Raw genomic sequence first — 8748 nt, 5'->3', positions numbered from 1 at the left:
CGCACTTCCCACGTATCACGTTCCACGTCCCACGTCTCACGTCTCACATTATTGCACTGAAATACTTGATTCTTTCATAAAATAATGGTGTTTTGGTTGACTGGTTGCGGTATAGCTAAGGTTCTGCTTTGCTGTTTATCCTTCTTCAGATAATAGTTTCTTATTAATCGAAAGAAGGAAGAGAAATGACATTATTTTACCGAAAATAGAAAAGCTAACCTTATGCAACAACATTAATTTGAAGCTTTTGCAGATGTCTGTTATCAATACATGGATGATTTTAGAAAAATATTTAGATGTTGGCGGACAATATTTTTTTATTGGTTTTCTGTTCTGACATTCAATATGCGAAGAGATATGTCAACAAATTCTAATCAAGGGTAGGCAAAAAATCCATTTTTTATAATTCAATCTATTTTTTCTATGATCTAATCCATTTAATATTTATTTTATTAAAAATTTAATCCATTTAAAATCCATTTTATTAGATATGGATATCAATCTGATATATATTTTATATATTTTGTGAATTGAATATTCATTCTCTAAATCTAGATTTTCAAAATGGATAATCCAAAATATTCAATCCAAATTTTCAGTTTATATTTTTGGTTAGGTTAGGCTAAAAGTTAAGACCGACTAGTCCAAATTTAGTCGTATTTGATTGAGTTGGTGTGCCTTATACCAAATTTGGCCGAATTCTGTCAAGTTGGTCTCGATCAAAATTTGGCCCAGCTGGTCCTGGACAAAATTTGGAAATATTCGGTTGAGTTCACCCCGACCCAAATTTGACTGCATTAGGCTGAGTCGACCTAGACAAAATTTGACCGTATTCAGCCGAGACAACTGCGACCAAAATTTGGTTGTATTTAGCCTAGTTGGCTCTAGTCAAAATGTGGTTGAATTGAATCGAGTTGGCCCTGACCCAAATTTGGTCGTATTTAGCTGAGACGGCCTAGGGTGAAATTTGGCCGTATTCAAATGAATCGGTCACGATCGAAATTTGGCCATATTCAACTAAGTCGGTCACGACCGAAATTTGGCCGAATTTAGTCGAGTCGGCACCGGTCAAAATTCGATCGTGTTGGCCTCGACCAAAATTTGACCGAGTTGGTCCTGACCTGAATTTGGTCGTATTCGGCAGAGTCGATCGTGACCGAAATTTGGTCATATTTAGGCGAGTCAGTCCTAACCTAAATTTGGCCAAATTCAGTCGAGTTGATTATGACTAAAATTTGGCCAAGTGGGCACTTGCCCAAATTTAGTCGTATTCGGTCGACTAAGTCCCGAACGAAATTTGACTATATTCAACTTAATCGGCTGTGATCGAAAATTAATCATATTCAGTCAAGTCGGTCCCGACTGACAAATTTAGTGGAGTCAACTCTGACCGAAATTTGACTGATCAGGCCCTGACCCAAATGTGGCCATATTTGGCCAAGTCGGCTCTGGCCAAAATTTGGTTGTATTAGGCAAAATCGGCCATGGCCGAAATTCAGTCGAATCCAGTCAATTTCATCCCATGCTGAAATTTGGCCTCGACAAAAAATCTGCCAAATTCTATGGTGTCAACCCTATCGAAAATCTAATCCACATCCATTTTGGATCCAAATAATGGATGTGGATCCAAATTTGTGTCCATAGGGCTGACACCAAAGAATTTGAAAGATTTGACCGAATACTTCCAAATTTTGTCCAGGACCAACTGGGTCAAATCTCGATCGGGATCGACTTGATAGAATTTGGCCTAATTCGGCCAAATTTTGTATAGGGTCATGCCTACTCAATCAAATACGACTAAATTTAGGCTAGTTCGTCTCAACCTTTAGCCTAACCTAAAAAGAAATATAAAGTGAAAATTTGGATTGGATATTTTGGATTATCCATTTTGAAAATCTAGATTTCGATAATGGATATCCAATCCATAAAATATATAAAATGTAGATTAGATTGATATTTAGATCCAATAAAATAGATTTTAAATGGATTGGATTTTTAATAGAATGGATATTAAATGGATTGGATCATAGAAAAAATGGATTGGATCATAAAAAATGGATTTTTTGCCCACCCTTAAAACCAGGCATGTCAGTGTGGCTTTTGCCCTATAATAAGCATTTGAAACACACAATCATAAGATTGAATAAAACTCCATACAGATTATAAAATCTTATTACACAAATTCATTAAGAGAACTCTTCTATACAAACAACAAAAAAAGTACAATCCACAATAACCAAATGCAAGTTCGTGGATGTTCAGATTAAGTGATGATACAACAGATGAATCAGAAGCAGAAAGAATATATACCTTTATTGCAAAAAGATCACCGATTGTTCCCTTTTTAGCCAAGAAAACCCTCCCAAATGCACCACGACTGATGGGTTTTATAAATTCAAAGTCATCAATAGAGGTACGGTTCCTTCACTACCACAAAAATGGATTTTGATGTTAGTTATTTTTTACTTTTAATGTCTGAGTAAATTTTGATATCATATTGGAAGACGTCAATTTAACGTTATTGTTGAAACTCGATGTTTAAGAAGATCTGATACCACAACAGTCTGATATCCCTTTGCTCCGGCGCACTTGAGAACACCTACAGCGAGGCGTTTTTGCAATTTCAATGAACATGTTTGCTGCAAATGTTGGTGATGCCAATCTTATCACAGACGGAGAAGATGAAGTACCTTAAACTCTAGTGTTTGAATATTCTACTTGTTAGGTTAGGTTTGCAACGAGATTACCAGAGAAATCCATGAAGGAAAGAGTAAGAGAAGAAAACAACGAGATTACGAGAGAAATCTACGAAGGAAAGAGTCAGAGAAGAAAACAACATAGATGCGAGAAGCAGAAACCAAAAAAAGAAAGAGAAATATAAAAAATGATAGAACAAGGAGAAGAAACTGCTGTATATCGAAAAAGGGAACAACTTGTCTCTTTTGTACAAAATGAAAGAACAATATATAAAAAAAAAAAGGAAAAGCTAAAGCAATGCAACAACTCAAGGGCAAAACTGATAGTATTTTGAGGTTGTGAAAAGAATAGTTGATGAGATAGATAAAATTGTGAAGATAGTAGAATGTGGAAGTAGAAGTTGAAAGTAATATGTTATGTAGTTGTGAGTGGTGTGTTAGATATTGTCTTATTTGTTATCATACATAAAATGGTAGAGTACATGAGTATTTATAAACTCCATCTCACTTACATAATTATTCTAGAACATTCTAATTAGAACTTAAGTAGAATGTTCTAAATTTTTAACTATCCATAATGTTCTTGATTTTTTTCTCCTATCTTAGACTTTTTTACAATATTTTAAAATTTTCATTACATTTCAATATTTTTTTTCTTAAGATTTTTAGATTCTTCTAACATTTACATTACACTTTATAATAAACACAACCGACAGATGGCATGCGAAGAGGAATGGATGGCGCTTTAGTGATAAATGCATAATTTATGAGTTTGTGTTCCATGATTATTTTTCACACTGACTTTCAATCTAGAGTTCCATGAATGAAATTGCCGCTGAGTAGAGAATGTGGTTGCCGCCGCTGCATAGCACCTGCACGAAAACAAACAGTCAAAAATGAAAAATAATATTACAACCAAAGCACCAAACAACCTGCATTTTAGTTAAATGAAACAAACTCACCTTATTTCATCCTCGCACATGTTGTTGTCGTCACCGGTTCGCTGGAGAAGAAAAACGCGAATGAACGGTGGAAGAAGCCTCCCACTTCTCTCTACCAACGATGTAGCAATCCCAGTTGTTGCAACCTATGCGTTGAAAGATTAAGAAAGTTAATTAACAATGAGAATTTATAAGCTTCACAGTTTGACGCTCACATGCAGTCAACATATATTATAAAGTGTGTGTAGATTTTGACCTACATAGCTCCAAGTCCAAATTTAGCAGCATCACTCCATGATATTCTTCCTGTTATACCACCACAATATCTATTATATTGTTATTTATACAAAGCGTGACATAACACCAAAGGTGATACATAATTGACAGAAATCAAGAAGACAGAAATCACACATTTAAACTTGAATCATGATTGTGAAGTTAGTGAAAACAGAAATCACTTTCTTATACCAGAAAAGGTGAAATGAAAGCACACATTTTTTTCCCTGAATGTTCTCATCAGATTTTGCAGGAACTGCTTTCCTTGATTATTTGGTTCCCAAAAAGGTAACTATTCTGCAATGACAAGAAAAGTTAAACAAAATAGATTGTAATGGAACTTTTAAAAGATCAAACTTATGACTGTATACCTCAAAAATGTTTTCTCCAACTGATGCTTGAACAGATGATCCACCTATAAAACACGTTACTTCTGAGCTCGGAATTATGCACCAACTTCAAATATTGATGGTCAATACATAAAATAATTTTAGCGTGAAACTAAAACTTTTCCATCATGTCCTATACAACATAGTTTAGTTACTCTGTGATATATAGATAGATTTCTTCGATAATTCCATTCATTTATATGCATTGCAAGGAAGGAAACAACACCACATTGAATTCCTTAAAGACCCCATTGCACTGAGCAGAAAACATAGGTTACCTTACCATCCATAATAAATTATATTAATTTTTAAATAATATTTATATCAGACTGCTCAATAATTATTATCCGAAACAGAAAAAAGTACATTTTTTATTCTCTACTACCAGAAAATCTCAGCTACTTTTATTTCATTTAAGAAGAATTCATTTTTTCTTGAGAAAGGACTTGTCAACTTTTGGCTTTCTAAAAAACAATAAAATAATTGACCAACACCAAGCAATAATAACTCACTTTAATTATTTATTTTAAGTGTTTTATAATTATAAATCAATGGCATTGTTATTAATAAATAAATAAATAAATATATTATGTTAGGATGAGTCAAGAGTTTGAGAAACCTAAAATAAATTTAAAGAATGAAGTTTTTTAATTAAAATTTATTTTTTGAGTTTTTTTATGCAAAATTATTTATTAAATTGTCTAATTTTATTTAACATTTTTTTTCAATAAATAATTAAATTAATCCATTTAATATTTCTTGAAACATTCTTGATCTTAAATAATTTTTTATTATTTTTAGCTTCGAAAAATTTCTTTCGAGGACTGAAGTAACCAATACTGGAATTATTAACATTAATCTATAAGCTATATATATACATTTGAAAAAGAATTTATTCTTTTTATATAATTAAGAATGTTAATTGATTTATCATTTTCCAAACCTATAATTTTCCTTAAGATATTTAATTTTGAAAATAAATCAAATCCATCAATATCCAACAAATTATCATGTTTTAAAGATTTTTCAAGGTTTAAGTATTTTTCTTTCAAACATATACAATCTAATGACTATAATTTGTTAACACTGAATAAAAAACCAAACATATCTTCATATATTTTAAATTAATCAAATCTAATTTGAAGTATGGTAATTATTTTATCTACAATATACAAAAAGTAATCAATTCTAAATGATTCTTGAAGATATTTTGAATTTCATTCTCAATATTTTTATCAAATTGTTTCTTTCTATGTCTAATATGTTTTTCCACAAAATTTAAACTCTATATTCATTTAAGCAATTTCCTTGAAAAAATTCTATGCATTCTTAAATCCATTTACTCTGTACTTTTCAAAGAATGAAAGAATGTCTTTTAATTCATTCATAAATATAAAATGAATGAGTTAAAACAATAAAATATGGTTTTGATTGTCAAGAAAGTAAACTCGATAATAGACTTGTGGTATCTTGAAGTTTCAAGTCTCTTTCTTCTTCTGAAGTCTCAACTTTTTCACAAACCTACTGAGTTTATTTTCAAATTAATCATTAATAAAAATAATTAAAAACATATTGTTTCTCAAATCGATAGTAAGTCTTTTTTTTTTTCTAAACTTGAATTATCTTTTTACAAAAGATTGAACTTTGAATTATGCTCAAATTAATCTATTATCTACCAAAAGACTAAATCGTAATCTAATTAATAGTTTTGTATAAAAAATTCAATTCCTCGTCAAGATCTTGAAACCCGTAAATCAAAAAGTACTAGAAAATAAAACTGGGCAAGAGAAACATCTTTCTAATTCTAATACAAATCTAAAAAAAGAATAAAAACAACAACCATACAAATAGAAAGAAAACATACTAACGAGAAATGAAAATGAAAAAATTGGTACACACAAAAAATATGAGATTCAAAAAATGTATTAGCCAAAGGATAATGATATTTTGACCCACTTTTAATTCACCACTCCAATCACCCTTACATCATTGTCGCAAACGAGATCGTAGCGGGACGACGAAAATAAATAAAAAGGTACTAAAAAGTCGTCATTATAGTTTATTATGGAAAACTATAGAAAAGCCTTAAAACCAAAATAGTCTTTGAAACCATGTTTGGGTTTGGGAGTTGGTTACGTGTAAAGGACGTATTAGCAACCCACAACGTCCGTCCTAAGACGATTCCTTTAATTAAGTATACAAAATAAAAGTAAAGTTCTAATATATTTGTTGTTCCCACAAAAATCAAATAAAATGCATATACAAAATAACAAAGATCAAGACAAAATTATTTTTTTACCCTTGAGCCGACCCTACTATGTTATACACGGTCAAGGTACTTATAAGGTACATAGTCTAGTCGATATTAGGAATGTCAACGAGACGGGTAGGGTACAGGTAGTAGTTTCCTCGTACTCTACCCGCTAGATAAATATCCATTTATATCCGTCTCCATATCCATGCAGGTATCTACTATGTGGATACTCGCATATTTTTTTAATATCCACAGGTACTCGCAAGTGTTTAAAAAAACATTTAAAATATTTAACAAGATATTTTAACTATTTATTCAAATAACATAAAGTAGTTTTTATATAACATACAGAGTTTATTTTAAATTATAATGTACTTTTTATTGTTTATTACGAAAAATATTTTATATAATTTTCACATACACCAGTATAAAATTTGCTTTCTGTACCTACATATTATATCTATTCAAATCCATCAGCTATAAAATTATAATGAGTTTTTTTATACCTGTTGGACCCATAACAGGAATAGAAAGTAATCCAGTGACATTTTGTGATGTTGGAAATGAATTTCTATATACATACTAACATTTTTAGAATTTTATTTAAAAGTAAAATATAATTTTTAATTATAATTTAAGTACAAAAAGTATATTTAATTTTTAATAAATTTTAACCTCCAAATAATATGATATTTCAAAATCTTCAACTATATGTTATCATATATAAAAAACCCTAGAAAAAAGAAATCAACCAAATCTAAATTTTGAAAGATTAAAACATTGAAAAAGAAAGTCTTAATTAATAATTAGAGACAAAATATGTATGTGTAGATTTGCCTTTGCAAACTAAAAGTTGAACGCGTCTTTAAAACCTGACTTGCATTATTTATGGCTAACTAAGCTTTACCCATGGAGTTTATGATTACCTGCATTTAAGGTAAAAGAAACACACTATTACAACCTAATACATAATATTTTTAATTTTATATTATAGTGTTACTTTTATTAATGGAAATTTCAACATTGATATTTTTTTAGCATTTACAGGAAATAACTAGAAAAGCAAATTACACCAAAAATTATGGTGGCATCATTAATGAGTGCATTAACACATGGCAATTACCACACTTTTGGGCAATACTTTTACTCCGTGGAAGCTTGGGAGAACTCCTCCGATTGAATGAAGTTGTGCTTAAACCTTATTACAATTAATCATTCCAACTTCAAAAAAAACCAGTCACATGCCGTAGTTGATACAATTAATACAAAAATTAAGAGCATTTATTACTCATAAAATAACTGACACATTTCTTGTGCTAAGTGTTATGACTTGAAATGACTTTGGCTAAGTATTACAAACTATTTATATATTGTTTGCGGTTGTGCTACTCGGTTCTAAATACTTTTTATTATTTTTCTTTTTTTGCACCTAAAATATATTAAATTTAAAATTGAGGGTGCGGAGTATTCTTTTTAATTATGTTTTTAATCTTTTGAAATTTGTTTGGAAATTTCATCTCGATTCTTGTACTCAAGAAACATATGAATGAAGTTCTTATAATTTAAGGACGTTAATTTTCTTTTTCTTACACATGGGTTTCATTTATCAAGACATGAAAGGAAAGATGCGTTAAATTAGTCGGTGGATAAACATATATGAATAAGTATAACAACGAACGGGATGGATCTCGTTATCCCGTTTTCATCCTTGGAAGAAAAGAACTTATTTTTATTTTTATATCTAAAATATTAATAGATATCAAATTTTTGTCTCATCTCCATATAGTGAGTATATACTTGTATCCATATCCATAATTGTTTTAATATAAATTAATTAATTTATATAAAGTAATAAAATATTATGGTAAAAGAAATATAATGTTATTAAATATTTAATATTAAAAGGAGTTCAATATCAAATATTTAGAAATAAATGATAGGTTAAAATACATTTTTAGTCCCAATTTTGTCAAGTTTTGTCAAATTAGTCATAATTTTATTTTTGTGCTCAAATAGATCTCACTTTTCGTTAATTTTGTTTAATTTAGTCATTTTTTGCTAACAACATTTAAATCATTAACAGTCATGAACCGTCACGGTCACATGTCACTTCGTGGTTTTCTTTTTTTATTTTTTATTTTTTTTAATATTTTTAATTTTTTAATTTTTTTCAAATGTGCACGTGTCAACCT

The 8748-nt window shown here is 29.9% G+C and overlaps 1 long non-coding RNA gene across 1 annotated transcript; it reads right to left on the bottom strand.

The window, feature by feature from the left end:
* Positions 1-3308: 3308 nt before the first annotated feature.
* Positions 3309-3963, bottom strand: LOC114177846. The gene is made up of 3 exons (XR_003603230.1): positions 3898-3963; positions 3659-3783; positions 3309-3568 (listed from the first exon to the last, which is right to left on the bottom strand). It is a non-coding gene; the product is annotated as an uncharacterized LOC114177846 (long non-coding RNA).
* Between the last annotated feature and the right edge of the window lie 4785 nt (positions 3964-8748).

The sequence above is a fragment of the Vigna unguiculata genome, chromosome 1, assembly GCF_004118075.2.
Source record: "Vigna unguiculata cultivar IT97K-499-35 chromosome 1, ASM411807v1, whole genome shotgun sequence".
NCBI classification, from domain to species: Eukaryota; Viridiplantae; Streptophyta; class Magnoliopsida; order Fabales; family Fabaceae; genus Vigna; species Vigna unguiculata.
The sequence above is the reverse complement of the archived record's forward strand: the minus strand, read 5'-3'. Positions and strand labels throughout refer to the sequence as shown.